Genomic DNA, 25,888 nt, shown 5'->3' on the forward strand with positions numbered 1-25,888 from the left:
AGTTCCTGAAAGTGTAAGACGAGAAATAATATGTTAGTTGTCTGTACAGTGTTATCAGACTAACAGAAATACATAACCCACATGACATGATACACTGAACTTAGTCAGCAGGGTAATTATAGAGTAATATAGCACACCAGCTGATACAGCAGCCATTTTGTAATTCAAACTAATTAACTGAAGTATTTCCACTTATGTAAGGCTTATGTAACGCTACTGTTAGACTGTTACTAGTCTTAGCATTGCTGCTAGCGCTAGCATTCCTGCTAATGTTAGCACTTCAGTTAGTGTTAGCATTGCTGCTAGCACTAACACTCTTACTGTTAAAACTGAGCGACAATGGCAATAATAAAGCTCATTTGTTACTTTTGTCTCACTGACCGCCAATAAATATCACAGGAATATCACAGTAATATTCTTTTTGTCAGTTAACAACTGCTAAGGCTAGTGTTAGCACTATAGCTAGCGTTAGCATTGTTGCTAGCATTAGCATTGAAGCTAGCGTTAGCACGGCTACTAACAGCAAAAGTCATAAAGCACTCTTACTGTTAAAACTAAGCCACAATGGCAATAATAAAGCTCATTTGTTACTTTTGTCTCACTGACCGCCAATAAATATCACAGGAATATCACAGTAATATTCTTTTGTCAGTTAACAACTGCTAACACTAGTGTTAGCACTATAGCTAGCGTTAGCATTGTTGCTAGCATTAGCATCGTTGCTAGCATTAGTATTGAAGCTAGCGTTAGCACTGCTGCTAACAGCAAAATGTCATAAACCTATATAAATGATAGTGAAGGTTATTCTTTTTTTCTTTCTTTATTCTTTGAACTCTTTTAAACTCTGTTGGACTTGATATGTGAGTTTAAATGTCAAACATGTATTTTTACCATCATAAAATAAAACAGTGCAGTACTGAGTGTACTGTACTTACCACAGCAGAGAGCAAAGCGGAATGACGACAGTTGGTCCAGTGATGGGTTAAAAACAGATGAGGCGTTCAGGTGGTGCTTGGAAATTTGACCATCAATTTGAACAGCAATAATGAGTATATACATGTCTGTGTGTTAGTCTCTGTATGTGAGAGACATAGAGAGATAGAGGAAAAAATATACTAGACTAGTGTACAAATTGGTACTTTTGTATAAGCGAATGAGTGACATACAGAAAAATATGGCAACTGGCATTACATGAGCAAATAAAAAGTATTTCATCTTGAACTGTTATGTGGGTTTTATTTTAAGACTACTTTAAGTTTGTTAGTGGGGAGATAAACTATACAGACTATAAACAGAGACATTAAATGAGATTAGATTAGTTAAACATTAGTTAAAATGTGGGAAAATCAACTACAGACAGGTAGATGCTGTAAGCTTTAATTATCCAGTCAGAAAGGATGATTTTAAAGTCATCAACTGACTCCAACTGCCCAGATCTGAAAAACCTGTGTGCCAATCACAATGCTCTACTAGTTGGCATATACTAACTACTGACCCCTGTCAAATCTGTCTTATTGTACCTATTGAAAAGTTAATCTTACTACAACTGCTTAGATGCAGCAGACATTTTAGGTTTAACCTTGGCAGAGTGAGAGAGAGCTCGTTAAGCAGGCAGGTGTGAGCCTGGTTGCTATAGTGACTGCACCCAATGGCTCCATACACACACACAGACATGCACCTCACTTTAGCTGCTTAAAATGAACAGAAAAGTCAGGCCGAAACAAATCCTTCCCAAATGAAAAGTATAGGTCGTATTGACGAAATTCTTTCACTGTGAGTGCCAGCAATGTCCAGTCTACTAAATTCTCAGTTTTCATGCCTGTGGAGTTTATTATATGGACGTGGTGACAGTGTAAAGACAGCCTGTACTTCTGATTTTCAAAGGAACTTTCTGAGTCATTTTAACATTGGAGTCTATGGAAGAGTTGGAGGAGGAGGCTGCACATTGGTGAAATTTATGAAAGAACCATAACACCTAGTATAATAGTAAACACATTGGATGAAAGAGGACAGCGATGGCTACGTTTTGAGGGTAAAATCATACCTGTAGAGCAAATGCTGCGGACACAGCAGCAGTTTTAAAAAGATTTTAAGATTAATTTTTTCGCTCCTCTCACTCTAGCAGTTCAGCTGTCTCACTCTAGCCCCAACATTCCGTCCCATACACACCCATTATAAACTCTGAAACGGCTGAAAAAACATCATGAAACTTAAACTGGAACTGAAGAAAAGTATAACAGATATTGAAAAGATAAATACAAGTTGAAAGGTTGAATGTCTTGGCTTCGTTTTAAAGTTTGAATGGTGGTTCTATGTCAACGTATGTGGAAGTAGTAGGAGTTTAAAATTGAGTAAGGTGAATGAGGATTTGAAGGGTCTCCCCATTGAAATACATGGGAAATTTTGTTGAAAAAGTTGAATAATTTAAAAATATAAATGTTAAAAATGAGAAAAATAGAAGCAGTCGTGTCCAAAAGAAGAGGAATCTAATGGTGTTTGAATGGTTTTTCTAAGTTGAACGGTTTTGAAGGAGTAGGAGTACAAAAAAACGCACGGAATAGATATAATAATAAAATAGAATAATAAAGATTAGAAGAACAATACTGTGAATGCATGCTTTTACAAGCATTCACACTAATAATTACAAAGTGCATTTTCTGAAGAAACTGCAGTGAAGAATAGCTGTGAATGCTGAATCTGAATGTATGCACTGAAATGAATTAATTTCTGAATTTTAAGTTAAAATGTTGAATGAGATGAAAATACAGAAATTTGCACCTGAAAACAAAAGTGCTGAACTGCTAAAAGCTGACAACCACAGAGAAGAAGTTGGAAAATAGCTGAAAATGTTTTTTAATTGTAAATTAGAAAACCTAAGAAATGAGAAAAGAAAATTTAGAGTCAGAAAACATCTGAATGAATATTAAAAGTTCATATTCTTTGAATCACTGAATGATTAAATTGTGATCCCTCCACTTGAATCCACACAGTTTAAAAGTTTAAATACTGAGCTTTGAAAGACACGGTGTTGGAAAGAGAACAACGATGGCGTTTTGAGGGTAAAATGATGGCTGTAGAGCAAACACTGTGGATACAGCAGCAGTTGAAAGAGAAGTGTTTAAGATGAATCTTTTCAGATTGAGGGACAGAGCTCGTTAGGCAGGCAGGTGTGAGCCTGGTTGCTATAGTGACTGCACCCACTGGCTCCATACACACGTACACAGACATGCACCTCACTTTTGCTGCTTAAAATGAACAGAAAAGTCAGGTCGAAACAAATCCTTCCCAAATGAAAAAGTACACGTCCTATTGACAAAATTTCACCGTGAATTACAGCAATGTCCAGTCTACCTAATTCTCAGTTTTCATGCCTGTGGAGTTTATTATATGGACGTGGTGACAGTGTAAAGACAGCCTGTACTTCTGGTTTTCAAACGAAACTTCTGAGCCATTTTAACATTAGAGTCTATGGAGGAGTTGGAGGGAGGAGGCTGTGCATTGGTGACATTTATGAAAGAACCATAACACCTAGTACAATAGTAAACACATTGGATGAAAGAGGACAGCGATGGCTACGTTTTGAGGGTAAAATCATACCTGTAGTCAAACACTGTGGACACAGCAGCAGTTTTAAAAATATTTTAAGATTAATTTTTTCTCTCCTCTCACTCTAGCAGTTCAGCTGTCTCACTCTAGCCCCAACATTCCGTCCCATACACACCCATTATAAACTCTGAAACGACAAAAACATCATGAAACTTAAACTGGAACTGAAGAAAAGTATAATAGATATTGAAAAGATAAATACAAGTTGAATAGTTGAATGTCTTGTCTTCGTTTTAAAGTTTGAATGGTTGCTCCACAGGCTGTGCTTTTTCCCGTCAATGTATGTCGAAGTAGATACAGTTTAAAATCAGTGAGTTGAAGGAGAATTTGAAGGGTCTCCCATTGAAATACATGGGAAATTTTGTTGAAAAAGTTGAATAATTTTAAAAATATAAATGTTATAAATGAGAAAATACAAGCAGTCATGTCCAAAAGAAGAGGAATCTAACGGTGTTTGAATGGTTTTTCTAAGTTGAACGGTTTTGAAGGAGATAGAGTACAAAAAACGTTGGAATATATAATAAAATATAACTAGAAAAATTTGCATTTATGAAAATGATGTGTGGATGCCTGGGAAGCTCAGCTGTCTGCTGCAAAAATTGTATGGCAGTAAAGAAACTGAAAAATTATGCTGAAAACAAGTCAAAAACAGAAACTTTTGCTGAAAAGAGGTGAAAAGCCAAGATTCTGCTTCAATATACAGAAGTTTAAATTTGTACTGAAAAGAGGAGAGGTGAAAAGGTTTCCTCTGAAATGAGCAGAAGATACTGAGATTTGTATTGATAAGAGGTGAAAGGCTGAAAATTCTGCTTAAAATAGGTGAATCAGCAGAATTTCTACTGAAAAGAAAAGAAGTAAAACGTTGCACTGAAAACAGGTGAATCAGCAGAATGTTAATCAAAAGAGATTTCTGTTGAAAACACCTGAAAAAGCTGGGATTTGTTCTGAAACAGGGTAAAAAACTCACAATTCTGCTGAAATGGGCAGAAGAAGAGATGTTGGGCTCTTGAGAAGAGTTAAATAAGTTGAACTGAGATGTGTGGGTACAAATACAATGATTTGGCAATAATACTGATTTAGCACAACTCCTGAGATTTGATTGAAATACTATGATTTAGAAGAAATATTATGACTTTGTACAAATACAATATTTTGGCACAAATACTATGATTTGGTTCGAATGCTATGATTTGAAACAAATAATATGATCAGCTGAAATACTATTATTTAGTAGAAATACTATGATTTACCAGAAGTACTATGTTTCTGCAAAAATACTATGATTTTGCAGAAATACTATACCTTAGTAGTAATACTATAACATCACAGATATATGATGATTTTGCAGACATTCTGGTTTTACACAAATACTATAATGTGGCAGTATACTATGTTTCACACAAATACTATGATTTGGCACATATACTATATTCAGCAGATATATTATAACAAAACAGAAAGTCTACGACTTAGTAGTAATACTATAACATAATAGACTCTCTGCAAAATCATAGTATATGTTTTTGCACAACTACACACAATATGGCAGAAATACTATGATTTGGCACAAGTACTATGATTTAGTACAAATACTATATTGGCAGAAATACTATGTTTCAGTACAAATATTACAATTTGGCAATAATACTGGGTTTTAGCACAACAACTGAGATTTGGGTGAAATACTATGATTTAGAAGAAATACTATGACTTCGGCAGCAGGGCACCAGGGCAGCACGGTGGCACGGTGGTTAGCACTGTTACCCGCACATAAGAAGGTCCTGAGTTCAATTCCAACATCAGGCCAGGGTCTTTCTGTGTGGACAACTATGCCCAATATGGTGAAATACCCTCCGGTACTCCGGCACAAGTACTATGATTTAAGACATGCAGCTTGTGGGGATAGGTTAATTGGATAATCCAAATGTTTCAGTGTGAATATTGTGAATGGTTGTCTGTAATACTGTGTTGGCCCTGCGACAGACTGGCTACTGTCCAGGGTGTACCCGCGCCTTTGACAGCTGGGATAGGCTCCAGCTATGACCCTGAAAAGGATAAGTGGAAGCGAAGATGGATGGAATACTATGATTTGGTGAGAAATACCATGATTTGCCTTAGTGCAGTAATACTATAACATAGCAGATACACTGTGATTTTGCAGACATAGTATGTTTTTGCACAAATACTACGATTTTGCTCAAATACTATGAAACTGCAGTAATACTATGATTTTGAAGGAATACTATGATTTGGTAGAAATACTATGCCTTAGTAGTAATACTACAACATAACAGATATACTGTGATTTTGCAGACATTCTATGTTTTGCACAAATACTACAATTTGGCAGAAATACTATGTTTTAGCACAAATACTATGGTTTGCTATAAATACTATGATTTGGCACATATACTGTATTCAGCAGATATAATTTAACAAAATAGAGAGTCTACGACTTAGTAGTAATACTATAACATAATAGATATGCTATGATTTTGCAGACAGTCTATGTTTTGCACAACTAGCACAATGTGGCAGAAATACTATGAATTGGCACAAGTACTATGATTTAGTAGAAATACTCTTATTGGCAGAAATACTATGTTTCAGTACAAATACTATGATTTGGCAATAATATACTGCGTTTAAGCACAACTACTGAGATTTGAGTGAAATACTATGATTTAGAAGAAATACTATTACTTTGATTTGGTAGAAATACTAAATACTACTATGTGTTTTTTTTGGTTCGAATACTATGATTTGCAAAAATACTATGATTTGGCAACAAGTACCATGATTTAGTACAAATACTACGAATTGGCAGAAATACTGTGACTTAGTACTAATACTTTAACATAACAGATATACTGTGATTTAGCAGACATAGTATGTTTTTTGCACAGATACTACGATTTCACTCAAATACTATGAAATTGCAGTAATACTATGATTTTGAAGGAATACTTTGATTTGGTAGAAATACTATGCCTTAGTAGTAATACTATAACATAACAGATATACTATGATTTTGCAGACATAGTATGTTTTTGCACAAATACTACAATTTGGCAAGAAATACTATGTTTGGGCACAAATACTATGATTTGCTATAAATACTATGATTTGGCACATATACTATAATCAGCAGATATATACTATAACATAACAGAAATTCTACGACTTAGTAGTAATACTATAACATAACAGATATACTGTGATTTTGCAGACATAGTATGTTTTGCACAAATACTACAATTTGGCAAGAAATACTATGTTTGGGCACAAATACTATGATTTGCTATAAATACTATGATTTGGCACATATACTATAATCAGCAGATATACTATAACATAACAGAAATTCTACGACTTAGTAGTAATACTATAACATAACAGAAATTTTAATTGGGCAGAAATAATATGATTTGGCACAAATACCATGATTTGGCAAAAAAAATACCATGATTTGGCGCAAATACAATGACATGGCAGAAATACTATGATTGGGTACAAATACTATGATTTGGCACAAATACTATGATTTAGCAGAAATAGTATGTTTTAACATAAATAATATCTTTTGACAGAAAGTTCTGCTAAAGGTACTATTTCTGCTTTTTAGCAGAAATACTGTAATTTTGCATAAATACTATGATTTGGGATAAATACTATGATTTCCCAGAATTACTATGATTGAGCAGAAGTACTAAGATGTAGTAGAAGTACTTTGATTTAGCAGAAATACTATTATGGAGGAGTTATACTTTAACATGGGAGAAATACTGATACACACACACATACACAGAGCGCAAAGGGAACAGTGGCTGTTAAGAGTCTGGGCTTGGTATATCTAGGTCAGCTAAATTAGCTGCACCTGCTCTAATCAGCACTTACACACACAGACAGAGAGAGAGCTCTGAGTTTTCTTTAGTGTATTTCTCACATTCAGGATTCCCTCGAACAAATGGCCATAATTTCCTAACCGTAGGGGCTAGAACGCTCATTCTGACACCGTTTTGTTCAGAAGAGATGGGGAAATCTCCAGGTCTTCATAATTCAGAGATAAAATATAAATTATTAAAGCTATATGACTTGTAACACACTGCAACTGAGAAGAGGCGAAGCAAAACTGCCTTGACTTGCCCTCAAACAACGTTGTGTAACTCTAAATCTATATGGAGCATCAAAATCATTCTTTCACCGTAAGAAACAGCAGGCTTTGGTGAACAGTCATGGAAATTTTCAGGTCTCTGTTGAAATCCATCAAAAAGATATGACGAGAGAAAAAAGTGCCTCATTTCCAGAGGTTGAAATCTGAAGAGATCTGAGCGAGAGACAAATTTCCTATCCTCAAACAAATGTAATTCATGGCCAAACGGTAATAGGTGAGGAAAATACTCTTGAATTGTGAGCATCAGGAGAGTCTGAAGATATATTGGCACAAGCGTCATGTCTCAACTTTGTTTCGTTAAGGAGATATGACGATTTGAAAATGCCTCTCATTAGAAAAATTCAGCGGTGATTTTGAACAAGCTCTCCATTGACTTTCTATGGAGAGTTTTCAGACCTTGTGTTGCTCTGAGGAGATTTGCAAAGAATCTGTAAATCCCACAAGAATGATAGTGACATTTTCTGAAAGCCAGCAAAAATACCTACGTTTTGATGTATAATTTGTGGGGTTGAGTGGAAATTGAGCGAGTAGCAAGAAGTTGTTCAGACATGAAGAGAAAATTCGAACAGACCAGCCCTCACTCTGAGTTAATTGCATAGCAACCATAGCAACGCATGTATTTTCTGAAAAATCACAATTTTGCAACTGAAAACTTAAAGAGGCATAAAATTAAAACGGTAGAAGATCTGAAACAGCTGAATCACACAGGAATAGCCCAATAATCTGAGAACATTTTAAAGTTTGAATGGAGTTTCTAGGTGAAAGTATAAGGAAGTAGTTAAGTTTCAAAAACAAGCAAGTTTTAGCAGAATTGTGGAAGTTTCCCATTCATTTCAATGGGACAAATTAAAGGAAAAAAGTGTAATATTTTAAAAAGTATAACAGTAATAAACACCAAAAGTCATAGCACCCATAAGCAGAAAGAGCAGAACAGTATAGAGTTTGAGCGGAGAAAATCGGCTGAAAACTGAGGGAGTAGATAAAGTCCAAAAAAAAAGCGTCTGGAAGCAACTTTGAAAAAGAAAAATAAAGAATAAAGAGAAACAGGAACTCAATAGTGTGGAAGCCCTTTGAGGGCATCCACACAACTAGAAAGTGCATTTTCTGAAGAAACTGCAGTGTGAATGCTTGAATCTGAATGTATGCACTGAAATGAATTAATTGCTGAATTTTAAGTTAAAAATGTTGAATGAGATGAAAATACAGAAATTTACACCTGAAAACAAAAGTGCCCAACTGCTAAAAGCTGACATCCACAGAGAAGAAGTTGGAAAATAGCTGAAAATGTTTTAAATGTAAACTAGAAAAACCTTAGAAATGAGAAAAGAAAATTTAGAGTCAGAAAACATCTGAATTAATATTAAAAGTTCATATTCTTTGAATCACTGAATGACTAAAATCTGATCCCTCCACTTGGATCCACACCGTTTAAAAATTTTAAATGTCTGAACTTTGAAAGACATGGTGTTGGAAAGAGAACAACGATGGCGACGTTTTGAGGGTAAAATGATGGCTGTAGAGCAAACACTGTGGACACAGCAGCAGTTGAAAGAGAAGTGTTTAAGATGAATCTTGGCACAGTGAGAGAGAGCTCATTAGGCAGGCAGGTGTGAGCCTGGTTGCTATAGTGACTGCACCCACTGGCTCCATACACACGCGCACAGACATGCACCTCACTTTTGCTGCTTAAAATGAACAGAAAAGTCAGGTCGAAACAAATCGCTCCCAAATGAAAAGTACAGGTCCTATTGACAAAATTCTTTCACCATGAGCGACAGCAATGTCCAGTCTACCTAATTCTCAGTTTTCATGCTTGTGGAGTTTATTATATGGACGTGGTGACAGTGTAAAGACAGCCTGTACTTCTGGTTTTCAAACGAACCTTCTGAGCCATTTTAACATTAGAGTCTATGGAGGAGTTGGAGGGAGGAGGCTGTGCATTGGTGACATTTATGAAAGAACCATATCACCTAGTACAATAGTAAACACATTGGATGAAAGAGGACAGCGATGGCTACGTTTTGAGGGTAAAATCATACCTGTAGACCAAGCACTGTGGACACAGCAGCAGTTTTAAAAAGATTTTAAGATTAATTTTTGCTCCTCTCACTCTAGCAGTTCAGCTGTCTCACTCTAGCCCCAACATTCCGTCCCATACACACCCATTATAAACTCTGAAACAGGTGAAAAAACCTCATGAAACTTAAACTGGAACTGAAGAAAAAGTATAATAGATATTGAAAAGATAAATACAAGTTGAATAGTTGAATGTCTTGTCTTCGTTTTAAAGTTTGAATGGTGGCTCTATGTCAATGTATGTGGAAGTAGATACAGTTTAAAGAGGAGTAAGTTGAAGGAGAATTTGAAGGGTCTCCCCATTGAAATACATGGGAAATTTTTGTTGAAAAAAGTTGAATAAAATTAAAAATATAAATGTTAAAAATGAGAAAAATAGAAGCAGTCATGTCCAAAAGAAGAGGAATCTAATGGTGTTTGAATGGTTTTTCTAAGTTGAACGGTTTTGAAGGAGATAGACTACAAAAAACGTACGGAATAGATAATAATAATAAAATAGAATAAAGATTACAACAACAATACTGTGAATGCTTTTACAAGCATTCACACTAACTAGAAAGTGCATTTTCTGAAGAAACTGCAGTGTGAATGCTTGAATCTGAATGTATGCACTGAAATGAATTAATTGCTGAATTTAAGTTAGAAATTTTGAATGAGATGAAAAATACAGAAATTTGCACCTGAAAACAAAAGTGCTGAACTGCTAAAAGCTGAAATCCACACAGAAGAAGTTGGAAAAGAGCTGAAAATGTTTTAAATGTAAATTAGAAAAACCTAAGTAATGAGAAAAGAAAATTTAGAGTCAGAAAACATCTGAATGAATATTAAAAGTTCATATTCTTTGAATCACTGAATGACTGAAATGTGATCCCTCCACTTGGATCCACACAGTTTAAAAAGTTTATATTTCTGAGCTTTGAAAGACATGCTGTTGGAAAGAGAACATCGATGGCGACGTTTTGAGGGTAAAATGATGGCTGTAGGGCAAACACTGTGGACACAGCAGCAGTTGAAAGAGAAGTGTTTAAAATGAATCTTGGCACAGTGAGAGAGAGAGCTCGTTAAGCAGGCAGGTGTGAGCCTGGTTGCTATAGTGACTGCACCCAATGGCCCCATACACACGCAGACATGCACCTCACTTTTGCTGCTTAAAATGAACAGAAAAGTCAGGCCGAAACAAATCACTCCCAAATGAAAAGTATAAGTCGTATTGACAAAATTCTTTCACCGTGAGTGCAGCAATGTCTAGTCTACCTAATTCTCAGTTTTCATGCCTGTGGAGTTTATTATATGGACGTGGTGACAGTGTAAAGACAGCCTGCTCTTCTGATTTTCAAAGGAACTTTCTGAGCCATTTTAACATTGGAGTCTATGGAGGAGTTGGAGGGAGGAGGCTGTGCTTTGGTGACATTTATGAAAGAACCATAACACCTAGGACAATAGTAAACACATTGGATGAAAGAGGACAGCGATGGCTACGTTTTGAGGGTAAAATCATACCTGTAGAGCAAACGCTGCGGACACAGCAGCAGTTTTAAAAAGATTTTAAGATTAATTTTTTCGCTCCTCTCACTCTAGCAGTTGAGCTGTCTCACTCTAGCCCCAACATTCCGTCCCATACACACCCATTATAAACGCTGAAACGGCTGAAAAAACATCATGAAACTTAAACTGGAACTGAAGAAAAAGTATAACAGATATTGAAAAGATAAATACAAGTTGAATAGTTGAATGTCTTGTCTTCGTTTTAAAGTTTGAATGGTGGCTCTATGTCAACGTATGTTGAAGTAGATACAGTTTGAAAATGAGTAAGTTGAATGAGGATTTGAAGGGTCTCCCCATTGAAATACATGGGAAATTTTTGTTGAAAAAAGTTGAATAATTTTAAAAATATAAATGTTAATAACGAGAAAAATAGAAGCACACCATTCCAAAAGAAGAGGAATCTAACGGTGTTTGAATGGTTTTTCTAAGTTGAACGGTTTTGAAGGAGTTAGCGTCCAAAAAACGTACGGAATGTGAAATAATAATAAAGAATAGAAGAACAATACTGTGAATGCTTTTACAAGCATTCACACTAATAACTAGAAAGTGCATTTTCTGAAGAAACTGCAGTGTGAATGCTTGAATCTGAATGTATGCACTGAAATGAATTAATTGCTGAATTTTAAGTTAAAAATGTTGAATGAGATGAAAAATACAGAAATTTGCACCTGAAAACAAAAAAGCTGAACTGCTAAAAGCTGACATCCACAGAGAAGTAGTTGGAAAAGAGCTGAAAATGTTTTAAATGTAAATTAGAAAAACCTAAGAAATGAGAAAAGAAAATTTAGAGTCAGAAAACATCTGAATGAATATTAAAAGTTCATATTCTTTGAATCACTGAATGACTGAAATGTGATCCCTCCACTTGGATCCACACAGTTTAAAAAGTTTATATTTCTGAGCTTTGAAAGACATGCTGTTGGAAAGAGAACATCGATGGCGACGTTTTGAGGGTAAAATGATGGCTGTAGGGCAAACACTGTGGACACAGCAGCAGTTGAAAGAGAAGTGTTTAAAATGAATCTTGGCACAGTGAGAGAGAGAGCTCGTTAAGCAGGCAGGTGTGAGCCTGGTTGCTATAGTGACTGCACCCAATGGCCCCATACACACGCAGACATGCACCTCACTTTTGCTGCTTAAAATGAACAGAAAAGTCAGGCCGAAACAAATCGCTCCCAAATGAAAAGTATAAGTCGTATTGACAAAATTCTTTCACCGTGAGCGGCAGCAATGTCTAGTCTACCTAATTCTCAGTTTTCATGCCTGTGGAGTTTATTATATGGACGTGGTGACAGTGTAAAGACAGCCTGCTCTTCTGATTTTCAAAGGAACTTTCTGAGCCATTTTAACATTGGAGTCTATGGAGGAGTTGGAGGGAGGAGGCTGTGCTTTGGTGACATTTATGAAAGAACCATAACACCTAGCACAATAGTAAACACATTGGATGAAAGAGGACAGCGATGGCTACGTTTTGAGGGTAAAATCATACCTGTAGAGCAAACGCTGCGGACACAGCAGCAGTTTTAAAAAGATTTTAAGATTAATTTTTTCGCTCCTCTCACTCTAGCAGTTGAGCTGTCTCACTCTAGCCCCAACATTCCGTCCCATACACACCCATTATAAACGCTGAAACGGCTGAAAAAACATCATGAAACTTAAACTGGAACTGAAGAAAAAGTATAACAGATATTGAAAAGATAAATACAAGTTGAATAGTTGAATGTCTTGTCTTCGTTTTAAAGTTTGAATGGTGGCTCTATGTCAACGTATGTTGAAGTAGATACAGTTTGAAAATGAGTAAGTTGAATGAGGATTTGAAGGGTCTCCCCATTGAAATACATGGGAAATTTTTGTTGAAAAAGTTGAATAAAATTAAAAATATAAATGTTAAAATGAGAAAAAAATAGAAGCAGTCATGTCCAAAAGAAGAGGAATCTAACGGTGTTTGAATGGTTTTTCTAAGTTGAACGGTTTTGAAGGAGATAGACTACAAAACGCACGGAATATATAATAAAATATAATAATAATAATAATAATAAAGATTAGAAGAACAATACTGTGAATGCTTTTACAAGCATTCACACTAATAAAGATTAGAAGAACAATACTGTGAATGCTTTTACAAGCATTCACACTAACTAGAAAGTGCATTTTCTGAAGAAACTGCAGTGTGAATGCTTGAATCTGAATGTATGCACTGAAATGAATTAATTGTTAAATTTTGAGTTAAAAATTTTGAATGAGATCAAAATTACAGAAATGTACAGAAAAGTGCTGAACTGCTAAAAGCTGACATCCACAGAGAAGAAGTTGGAAAATAGCTGAAAGTGTTTTAAATGTAAATTAGAAAAACCTAAGAAATGAGAAAAACAAATTTAGAGTCAGAAAACATCTGAACGAATATTAAAAGTTCATATTCTTTGAATAACTGAATGACTAAAATATGATCCCTCCATTTGGATCCACACAGTTTTAAAGGTTTACATCTCTGAGCTTTGAAAGACACGCTGTTGGAAAGAGAAGAACGATGGCTTCGTTTTGAGGGTAAAATGATGGCTGTAGAGCAAACACTGTGGACACAGCAGCAGTTGAAAGAGAAGTGTTCAAGATGAATCTTGGCAGAGTGAGAGAGAGCTCGTTAGGCAGGCAGGTGTGAGCCTGGTTGCTATAGTGACTGAGCCAGGGCTCCATACACACGCACACAGACATGCACCTCACTTTTGCTGCTTAAAATGAACAGAAAAGTCAGGTCGAAACAAATCGCTCCCAAATGAAAAGTACAGGTCCTATTCACAAAATTCTTTCACCGTGAGTGACAGCAATGTCCAGTCTACCTAATTCTCAGTTTTCATGCTTGTGGAGTTTATTATATGGACGTGGTGACAGTGTAAAGACAGCCTGTACTTCTGGTTTTCAAACGAACCTTCTGAGCCATTTTAACATTAGAGTCTATGGAGGAGTTGGAGGGAGGAGGCTGTGCATTGGTGACATTTATGAAAGAACCATAACACCTAGGACAATAGTAAACACAATGGATGAAAGAGGACAGCGATGGCTACGTTTTGAGGGTAAAATCATACCTGTAGACCAAACACCGTGGACACAGCAGCAGTTTTAAAAAATATTTTAAGATTAATTTTTGGCTCCTCTCACTCTAGCAGTTCAGCTGTCTCACTCTAGCCCCAACATTCCGTCCCATACACACCCATTATAAACTCTGAAACGGCTGAAAAACATCATGAAACTTAAACTGGAACTGAAGAAAAGTATAATAGATATTGAAAAGATAAATACAGGTTGAATAGTTGAATATCTTGTCTTCGTTTTAAAGTTTGAATGGTGGCTCTATGTCAATGTATGTGGAAGTAGATACAGTTTGAAAATGAGTAAGTTGAATGAGGATTTGAAAGGTCTCTCCATTGAAATACATGGGAAATTTTGTTGAAAAAGTTGAATAAAATTAAAATATAAATGTTAAAAATGAGAAAAGTAGAAGCAGTCATGTCCAAAAGAAGAGGAATCTAATGGTGTTTGAATGGTTTTTCTAAGTTGAACGGTTTTGAAGGAGATAGATGCCAAAAAACGTCACGGAATATGATATAATAATAATAATAAAGATTAGAAGAACAATACTGTGAATGCTTTTACAAGCATTCACACTAATAAAGATACAACAACAATGTGAATGCTTTTACAAGCATTCACACTAATAATAAAGATTAGAAGAACAATACTGTGAATGCTTTTACAAGCATTCACACTAATAAAGATTAGAAGAACAATACTGTGAATGCTTTTACAAGCATTCACACTAATAAAGATTACAACAACAATACTGTGAATGCTTTTACAAGCATTCACACTAATAAAGATTAGAAGAACAATACTGTGAATGCTTTTACAAGCATTCACACTAATAATAAAGAAACAGAAGAACAATACTGTGAATGCTTTTACAAGCATTCACACTAATTACTCACTGGAGAAAAAAGCTTAGGAATGGCCTGAGGCACATTGTCTCCTTAGTTTCCTAATGAGGATACATATATGAAGGTTTCAAGCCTGACTGCTCATCACTGCTTCTGTTACCTGTTGAAGTTCAGGCTCGTTTCGGCATCCACAGCTATATGATCACCTGTGCAGATTCCTGCAAAGAGCCAAAGCTCTGATGCCAGCATAATGCTATTGTTTCTGTACTGGGCGTAGATTCTGTGCTACCATCGCTCTCATCCTTTCATACAATAAAATAAAAGTAATGTCCATATGTCCACTCCACAGTGACTTCCTAAGGCTGGTTAAGTAAAGAGGCTCCTTTGATTTCCAGGTGTGCCAGCACAGGAGGCTGAAGCTGATTACTGGTAGGCTTCACTTATTCTAATTGAAATGAGTGAATCTATTGATTTCTATTGAGCTGCCTCCATCCTCAAAGACCCCACACACCCTCAACAAGGACTGTTTACACTTCTGCCCTCGAGACGAAGGTTTAGAAGTGTGAAATCCAGAATGTCCCGACTCAACAACTCCTTCTTCCCCACTGCTATCAGACTCTTGAACAGCTGACCTACCTCAATTGCAATTTGCACATCCCTCACTTGTCTTCACTTACTTATTTTTGTACTTATTTATTTATCTTTCATTATTTTTATGCTTATTTTTATCTTTATTTATCATAATATCTTGTCGTATTTTATCCTTATTTATCTTGTTCCTTCAACCCTACCCAACTTCACATTTGTGTATGGACAGCAAAGGAAGAATTTCGTTGCACATAGACATGCTATTTCTTCTGTACACATGACAATAAACACTTTGAATCTTGAATATTGAATCTTGGAATCTATTATCTTTGTGCTGTTGATGCCTTTTGGAGCATTTTATCTTACAAATAATATGGCTTGCAGTGTGGTACAGACCATCTGCAGGAAGGTTGTCCTTTAGTTTTCAGGAGTGAAATTCTACTGTTTTATTAGTCTGTTACTTAGCACTAATGGGCCGATCACCTGTTGTGAATATGAACACCACACACCACCAGTAGGTTTAGATTCAAAGACACAATGAATTTAGTTTTACTGTCAAGACAGGTATCTGTTTTTAGCTATGTGGCAAATCCTGGTGGATTTCTGTGTGAGCACAGTGCTGGATCTCTTTCATTGTTCAGTGTGACATAAACATTACAGTTGGTTATTAATACCAGTGGGTCCCAGTCAGTCTTCCTCTGTGATGTTTGGCTCTTGGCCACCATTTCACAGCTTTATTAATTCTCTCCCTTTTCCCTCCCTCCTCCAGCCTTCTCTCTGGCTCTATAACTCATTACAGCTCATTACTTGGATTACTTGAACTTGGTTTAGAAGTTGGTGTGAATTTACCGGGAGATGGTCTTCGGCACACAGTGTAATTAAGAAGCCATGTCCTGTCAAGCACATGTTCTTGCACGGCTGAACTATGAGTATCTGTAGATTAAAACGGGACTTGTTCAGACAGGCTGGTTGAATTATTACTGTCTCCACTGCAGAGCTGTCACTGCTCCTAAGAGGCAGCCTGTAGTGCTACTGTGGCTGCTGCTTGTGAAATTTACAGACTGGGAGGATATACCCAAAAGCTGTATGCATAAACAGTTTTGCCTTTCTGATTCACTCTGTGCATTTTGTATTGTTACATTCACAATGAAATTAGAGCGTCATTACAGCACTGATCATTTTGCTCGTCTTGTTTTGCCCCTACTAACAGCCACAGCCATAAAAAAAGCCAAATATGTTAGATTAAAAAATATGAATACAAATCTACAATATGACCCAGACAGTAATTGATTTTTCTGTGCCTCTGCAGAGATCCTCATTATTCTGTCTGTGTCAGCTGTTAGAGAGCTCCACAAGCTGCTCGCAGTTACTCTCAGCTCAGTTGCGAGTCGCAGTGCTCACTTGCAGAATAAAACATGCAGTACTGGCCCGCCTGGGACCAGAGAGGTTGACGGTGAATCATCAGAATGTGCATCATTTGGCTGAGTGTAATTTTTGGTCAGGATGCGGTCAGAAGACAGCCTTTGCCATTTCTGACTCTGTGTGATAGCGGGGCACGACACGCCTCCTACACAAGCTTCTGGCAGTTATGACAGATAACAGTTAGTTTTGCCAATTCCTCTGCTACAATCGGTGCTGTTATTAAAGGCTGCCGTGTCACTGTTCACAGGCCTTCACATAGACTCTGGTTAACACTGAGAAGAATTCAGATTCATCCTTGTTCACTGACTGCTGAACCCGCTATTCAAAGCTGCGGATTACTGATGAACATGTGTTTGCTTCTCTGTTAACTGTTGTGTTTTCTTATCCTCAGGTACACAGAAGAAGAAATCCGACAGAAAGTAAGCACATTCAGACAAATGCTGATGGACAAAGAAGGCGTTATCACTAGAGAAGGCTCCCACGCACCACCAATGTAAGTTACGTCGTCAGCTTTGATATCTGTGACATGTGCATTAGAAAATGTACCACTGAAGGTCAGATTTCCTAGTGGTGCACACCAGTTTAAAATCATCAGTCAGCTGCATCTGCATTTACAACCACCGATAAATGCAAATGTAAAAAGTAAGGAAGAGAAGGGAGAAACGCCCTTCAGCCATGGTATGAGTGTTGATGTTACACAGTTTGACCACTATGTGAATTTCCGGTCATTCTACATCTGTGCCCTCACCTATGGTCACCACTTTTGAGTAGTGACAGAAAGAATGATACCTAAGATGCAAGCGACAGAAATGAGCTTTCTCTGAAAGGTAGCTGGCCTCTCTCTGAGAGATTGAGTGAGTTCAGTCATTCAAAAGGGGCTCAGAGTAGAGGCCCTACTCCTCCACATTGAATGGACCCAGTTGAGGTGGTTCAGATATCTGACAAGATTAATGCCTCTTCCCTCTATCCAGGGAACACTGAAGTGTTCCCTGGATAAGCAGGAGGCTGTGGCTGGGCAGAGGGATGATCAGGCTTTTCTGCTTAGGCTGCTGCCCCCGCAACCCGGCTCTGGATAAGTGGAAGAAGGTGGATGGATAAATGGCCTGGTATCAGTCTTCAAAATCCCAAAAATCCTACATCAGTCTGGCACTACCTAAAATCCTCTTCTAGTGTTTATTAAACAGACTCAACCCGAAAGACTCGACCTCCAAGACCCCACGCACACAGTACCCATCCAGTTCTGATAGATCTGTTTTGCACCTCTCTCTGTTGAGAGACTTTGTACATTTTCATAAATTAGGCCACTGTCAGTAAATTATAAGCAGAATTTTCTCCTCTCATAATTTTTATGCAATTCTGGTTGCCTTGCATTGTAAATCTGCTCTTAAGCTTTAAGGGTGTCTTTGTACAATATTGTTTAACAGCTACTTGTGCCAGTCGGTTCAGAGAAGAAGAGAGGAGAGGGATGAATATTTCTGCATAAAATTTATATATGTCATTGTTTTTTTCAGAGGATTGTTCATGCATAACCAACAAATGTATTTATATTCTTTCACAGCCTACCTCACCTCCATTTTTTGCTCTCACAAACACATTGTTAGCAAAGTCATTAGGCATCATCCTTGATGATATATTGATTAGAAAATGAATGCAGATGCTTCATAATAAATGAAACTAATATAACTAGGCAGCAATAAATATCAAATGCTAACAGAAATTGATTTTAAAAGAGGTCATGGGAAATGGCCTGCAACTCTAATAATACCTTGAAGCTGTCGGTTCCAAAGAACGTGGATCGTAATTGCAAAAGTGCAATAAATTTTAATTTGAATCCCTGGCTTTTGACTGGCACTGCCTTTATGTGAATACACAGGGAATAGTTAAAACCCTGGTGCTTTGAAAATAATCAGTAGCATTTTAAAGTCTATTCCAAACTCTGCTGGAAGCCAATGAGGCGAAGATTGGCATGATAATTGTCAATTTGTTTAGCGTTAAGCCTCGTTCAAGCTTTGAGCGAGAGGTGGGAGGGAGAGTGCCTCATCTGAGGCAAGCAAAGACGGAATTAAAGCAATCAAAACGAATGAATGTGTGAAAAGGCTTCGTCCACGTCACAGAAAGACACAATCACAAAGGTTGGAACCTTGAAATGTGGGAGGAATGGCAACAGCAGGATGTGGGTGTGGTGGCATTCCTGACTCAGTGTTCTGAACCTGTGAGGGATGGAGAGAGGTGGCATGGTGGTGGTGGCAACCTGTCCTGCTGTCTCTGAACTAATGACTGTTAATGACACTCATGTTTCCTGTCTCGCAGCCGCGACTAATGATTCTCCCTCCTCTGCATGTCAGATATTGTCTGACGTTTAACTAAACCACAGTGAAATGAAGAAGAAGGCTGGGGAGGAGGAGTTACCCACAGCCGTGATGTACAGTAAGATGAATGAGATAAACCTTTATGGTCCAAAGACGGCAAACTATAAAGACACAGGAAGCTCTGCTTGCTTTGCTTTTCACATTAGTTCACTCTCAAGGGCGCTTGTGAGTCAGGTCAATTTAGGATGTCTGTGCTCGCCTGAAATTCTGCAACATTCCCTCTCTACAAAGGCCTTGATGTGGAAAATTGAAGAAGCTTGTAATTTGCAGGGTTGTTATCCTCCCACTCTTCCTTATCCTTTTTGCTCACCCAGGATTAAAAAAAATATACGCAAGCAGACCTGTGTCTGAAGTAAGCTGAAGTGAAATGCCTTTTTAGACATTAAGCATGCCTTAATTAATCTGTAAGTTGACCACCATTGATATTAACCACTAATAAAAAGCAGATCAGAAATACCCTGTATTAAAGTTATAACGTTAATACAGTCACATCAGTCACAGTGATAAACAGCCAGCATGGACATGCTAGAGTAGTATGCATAACTCTTCAGCCACCCCTCATTTCTTTATATTTTGCTAAAAAAATGGAAATAGTTGTAGATAATTATTGAAACCTGTGAAAATGTATATGTGGAAATATTATAAATAAGGAAAAAAATCATTATCTGATCAAAAGTCAATATTTGGTATGACCACCTTTATTCTTCAGCACAGCCTGAACTCTTGTCGTTTCTTTAAGTCTCCAGGAAGAGTTCTCCAGGCTTCTAGAAGGACATTCAAAGCTTTTCTTTGGATGTTGGCTGCCTTTTGTTTCCTTCTCTCTCAAAACAATCCCACACTACTTCAATAACGCTGAGGTCTGGGCTCTAGGGAGGCCAGCATTCCTCTGAAAATAGTACAAAAAAAAATAAAGTAACCAGTATTCAACAACAAACTTTGAATAACATTTAGCCTGGACTACTATTACTCACGACCACTTTAAAAAATTACAAGAACGTCTGGCTTTGGGAGAACATGGCAATCAACTATGCTTTTTATTTGACAGGGACCCTTTTTTGTTTCTCAGATCTTTTGTAGCTTAGAATTGTCAACAGATGTCAAGAAAAAGTGATTGTCAACAAACTCTGAACAGAATGAATCTGAATGTGTACAAATTCATGCTCTCTCCTCCTTTCCTTTTTTCTTTGGTTTCTGGCCAAATGTCTGCATGATTGATGACTTTATCATCACCCTTAACCCTTCATTTTGTACAAAGTCGCAAAAAGGTTTCAGTCATGTGTTAAACATGTGTCATGTGTCCTCTGCAGTAACTACATCTGCCTCTGTCCTTGCTAGCCAATATGAGTTATAAAAAGGGAGAAAAAGAAAAGAGCTACATTTTGCAGCATATTCAATCATTTTAACCTTGTTATTTTAGACTGAAGTTATAACCACAGCCTCTGAGTTAGTTTTCCTTGAATATGAGAGAGGAGGCATCTAATGCATTCTATACATACATTCTATATTAATGAATAAACTAGAGAGATATGGCATAAGACGGATAGCATATAAGTGGATGAAAAGTTACCTGGATGACAGATATCAATATGTCGAAATCAATAATGTAAAATCTAAGCAGTTGAAGGTAACTTGTGGTGTTCCTCAGGGCTCTGTGCTGGGCCCTAAATTATTCATATTATATATAAATGACATATGTAATGTTTCCAAACTGTTAAAATGTGTATTGTTTGCTGATGATACCACTCTGTATTGCTCAGGTAAAAACCTAGAACAGCTTCTGACTACAGCGGAAAAGGAGTTAAATATATTAAAAAACTGGTTTGATGTAAATAAGTTATCATTAAATATAGAAAACAGAATTGATTATTTTTGGCACTAGACAAATGAAAAATGTATCTAAAAACAGGGTTAATGGAATTGAAATTGAAAGAGTGTACGAAAATAAATTTCTTGGAGTGATAATTGATGATAAGCTGACTTGGAAGTCTCATATAAACCATGTGAAAACAAAAATGTCAAAAACCATTGCTATTCTCTACAAAACAAAGCATGTCCTGAACAAAAAATCATTATACACACTTTATTGTACTCTGTTGCTTCCATATATGACTTATTGTCTGGAGATATGGGGTAATGCATATAAAACAAATACTCGTCCTATTTTCAAGTTACAAAAAAGAGCTATAAGAATTATAAATCAATCAAACTATATAGAACTAACATCTTGTTTATTAATCTGAATACCCTGAAATTTTATGATTTAGTTGAATATAAAATGGCACAGATAATGTATAAAGCACAAAATAACTGACCCAGATGGTTCCCAGGTAACTGCCCCAGTACTCAGAAGCTGTTTAAAGTCAGAGAGAGTCAATATGACTTAAGGGGAACAGATTTCTTTAAAAAAAAAACAAGATAAGGACAAATATAAAGCAGAGATGTGTTTCTGTTAGAGGAGTTAACCTGTGGAATACTATTGACAGTGATTTAAAAAGGTGTAGTTCATTTTCCTTGTTTAAAAACATGTTTAAAAATAGAGTATTAGAAAAATATACAAATCAAGAATGAAAAGAGCAAATATAATAATACTGAAACTCTTGATTGTTTTGCTTTGATGTTGTTACTTATCTAAGGTGGAAAGTTTTTTTGTTTGTTTGTTTGTTTGTTTGTTTTTTGTTTGTTTTTGTTTTATTCTTTGCTTCGAGCCCTATGTACAGGAGCTGCATGCAAAAAGACCTTTTGTTAAAAGGGTTGGCGTAATAAGCAAATGCTTCAGCCAATACCTTTTGATTAGCCTTGTCTCATGCTTTCTTGCTTTGTGGTAATCTTTATTCTGTATTCACTGAGATATTTAAATGCTAATCAATAAAAACAAATCAATAATGCAGCTTTTTTGTTGAATTTTGGTGGAGCTGCTACAACTGAAGCCCAGTAATGCCCTAACTGTTCATGTCTGCCATTATAAAACTATTATTGGGGCTAACACATAGAAGTACACCCCTCAAAACCTCCAGTTTTAACCATGAACAATTGGCAGATCAAGTCAGCTTACAGATTTAAGATGATGTGGCTAGTTGATAGCTGAGCTGTGATATGCAAACTGTTGCAAAGTTTATAGCAAACTTTTTGGCCATTTTTTGTAACAGTATGCAGTCACACTGGTGACTTCTTTGACACGGTCTGTAAAATGCTTTGCAGATGCTGCTGAGTAAAAGTTCAGTAAATGTAAACAATCATTAAGCTAACTGTTGCCTTTAGGTTTCTCTACAACTACAGCTGTTATAATAATCTACTGCAGAAATCCCTTCTGCAAAACCCCATCTGACTACTTTATGGAAGCAATATCAGCAATGACCCTACAATAAGAGCTTGGCTGTATGAGTGCATGCTAACCAAAAACAAAATCAACCATGCTACTAAACTGAAAGGGTAATAAGACAATCCTGCTAAATACCAGCATGTTAGAAATGCTGTCATGAGCATGTTAGGGTGCCAGTGCAGGCAAACAAAGCCAGAAGCATAGCTGCAGACTCCTCAATTAGATATGTTGGTTGGATTGAGAAAAGGTATTACAAATTTATAAGAGATACATGAAGTCTGAGGAAAGAAAATGACTGAATGTGATAAATCAGTATAAGGCAAAGAATCTAGGTAGAAGCTGATTGTAACTTGAAGAAAGAACAGAAATATATAAATATAGATGCACATAGGCTAAATGAATGCTTCTTTGATGGTTGTACAAACACAAATATGCTACTGCCTTAAGAGTGTTTGATTTTGCTTAGCTGGGAGGTTTTATTCACATGCCATCTTTTCCTCAGGGACAAGAATTATTGACAGGCTAGGCCTCTCAGCTGTAGCTTAATACACTGGCAATAAACAGCCAGCAGTAAAAGCATGGATGTGCTACCTCATAACTCCGTTTATTGGTGTCCCACATTGATTTCCTGCAGAATGGATGGGAACGTGGAGCGAGAGAAGGAATGCGGCATGTAAAGCCTCTCAGAGCCTTTCGTGCTTACTTACTGAGGCTGCCCCTCGGTTTCAGATAGCAGTTCAATATCTGATGTAATACCCGAGACCAGCCTTTCCTTATTAGGAAACAGAAATATATCTTATTTTGTACAGAAGTGGTTATACCTTATCTAAACATTGTGCATCCACAAGATCAAGGTTTTTCCCCGACGACCATCTAATCAGTCAGCTCGGCTTATAGAAATCCCAGCACAGTAAACTTTTCATCTCAATATGACAACTCTAAAGTCTCTGCAGTTTGCCCCCATACATATAATGAAGAGTAATCCATACAGCCACCACCTGCCTCCTCCCCAGAATAACAAACTATAACTCTCTGCAGCAACAGAAACATGTGCAGGACTTCACGAGCAGAGTGGTTGTCTGAAAGAGGATATGAATGAGTTGCACTACTTGGTGCTACAGCCCTAGGGAGACCCTTGGCCATAGTCCATCACTGCCAAGTCTCAGGGACAGTGGCTGAATTAGAGAGGCTCTTACCTCACCAGGTCAGCAGAGACACTCACTCATCTGCCTAATAGGAATGCTGTCTGGGCTGGACAGATGTCACCAGCATACTGGAGCATAGTATCAATTAGGAAACTAGAGACAGGATGGGGAATTGGTTAATTTGTCACTAATGACTAAGCATGGGAACCACTAGATTGTTTAAATTGTTGTTAATTGCTCTTTTTGGCAGTGAGTTTCTTTTCCTGCCCTGTGGGGGCAACACTGGCAGCTAAAGCAACAATTTCTTTTTGTTTTGAAAAAGATAAATCAAGACATTAAATGTAAAGTCAGCAAGTACTGTGAATGCTGAAGTTGCATGCTGTTATGAATCTTTCACAATTATTTACATTATTTACATTTTAATGTCCCTGTTATTTAAAAGAATCTAAAGTAACATCAGCTAACATGCACAATGCATGGTCATGGGTAAAGTCTGTGAATCCCATTAGAGATGTTTTTTCATCTTTTTGTTTTTTTTAGAAGTAATAAATTTGTCAAGTGAATAGCACAAACAGTTAGAGCTGCTGTGTTATTAATACATCCTACTGTTAATACATCCTACTTTAAATCACAGTGCAGATGTTGTTAATCGAGATCTAGCTTTGTAATAGATAATTAGTGCGTATTAGGTTATTAGCTAATGTAAGCAAACTTGCTTATCAAGGTGACTCCATTGACTGCATGGATGCATTGCAAAGAGAACTGTTACTCTGTGATAAGTTAAAAAAAAAAGAAAGAAAGAAAATGGAAAAAAGAGAAAAGTAGAATTTCACTTACCTTGATTGCAAAGTTTTTGATCAAGCTTCATCAGAATCAGAATCAGAATCAGAAGACTTTATTTATCCCCAAGGGGCAATTAACAAACAACCGAGCAGCATACGTTGAAGATAAGGACAATAAGAACAGGCAATAGGAGTGAAATAATAAATACACAGAATATACAGTATATACAGTTTTAAAATTACACAGTTTTAAAATTAAAGTGACTGAAGGTGAATAAATAACTGCAAGTGACTAAAAGTGAATAAAGTGTCAGTAGTGTAAGAAGAGTGTAGTTTATGTTTATGGGTGTGGGAAATGTTCTTATTGGCTGGAGTTAAAAAGCAGGGTGGCTTTGGGGACAAAGGTGGCTCTCCTCCTCTCAGTCCTGCATGAAATGCAGCGGAGGTGTCGCCCAGAGGGGAGCCATTGAAATGCGGGGTGAAGAATGTGAGAGGGGTCGTTGATGATTTTGGCTGCCTGTCTAATGGCCTGTTGGCTGAAAACCTGTGCCAGAGTTCTGACAGGCAGTCCAATGATTTTTGAGCACACTGATGCAGTGTGCTGCAGTCTGTTCCTGTTCTGAAGGCTGAGGGAGTGGAACCAGCAGGTGATGGAGAAGGTCATGATGCTTTCCAGGAAGGCATAGTAGAAAGTCATCATGATGGGTGTGCTGACTCCAAAGGAGTTGAGTTTCCTAAGGAGGTATAGCCATTGGTGGCACCTCCTGAGAATCTCCTCTGTTTTGGCAGAGAATTTCAGGAGGTTGTCAAAGATGGTTCCCAGGTATTTGTACTCCTCAACTACCTCCACTGGCTTCCTGTGGATGGTGGTGGTGACTGAAGCAGCCAGATCCCTCTGCCTACTGGAGAAGGTCACCACCATCTCTTTGGTTT

General features: G+C 37.0%; 1 protein-coding gene across 1 annotated transcript in view; it reads left to right on the top strand.

Annotated features, from left to right (window-relative positions):
• The window catches only part of LOC116335146 (canalicular multispecific organic anion transporter 1-like), a 146,562-nt gene that overhangs the window by 43,215 nt on the left and 77,459 nt on the right, over positions 1 to 25,888 (top strand). The gene's annotated exons all lie outside the window — the stretch shown is intronic.

The sequence above is a fragment of the Oreochromis aureus genome, linkage group 13 (genome assembly GCF_013358895.1).
Source record: "Oreochromis aureus strain Israel breed Guangdong linkage group 13, ZZ_aureus, whole genome shotgun sequence".
NCBI classification, from domain to species: domain Eukaryota; kingdom Metazoa; phylum Chordata; class Actinopteri; order Cichliformes; family Cichlidae; genus Oreochromis; species Oreochromis aureus.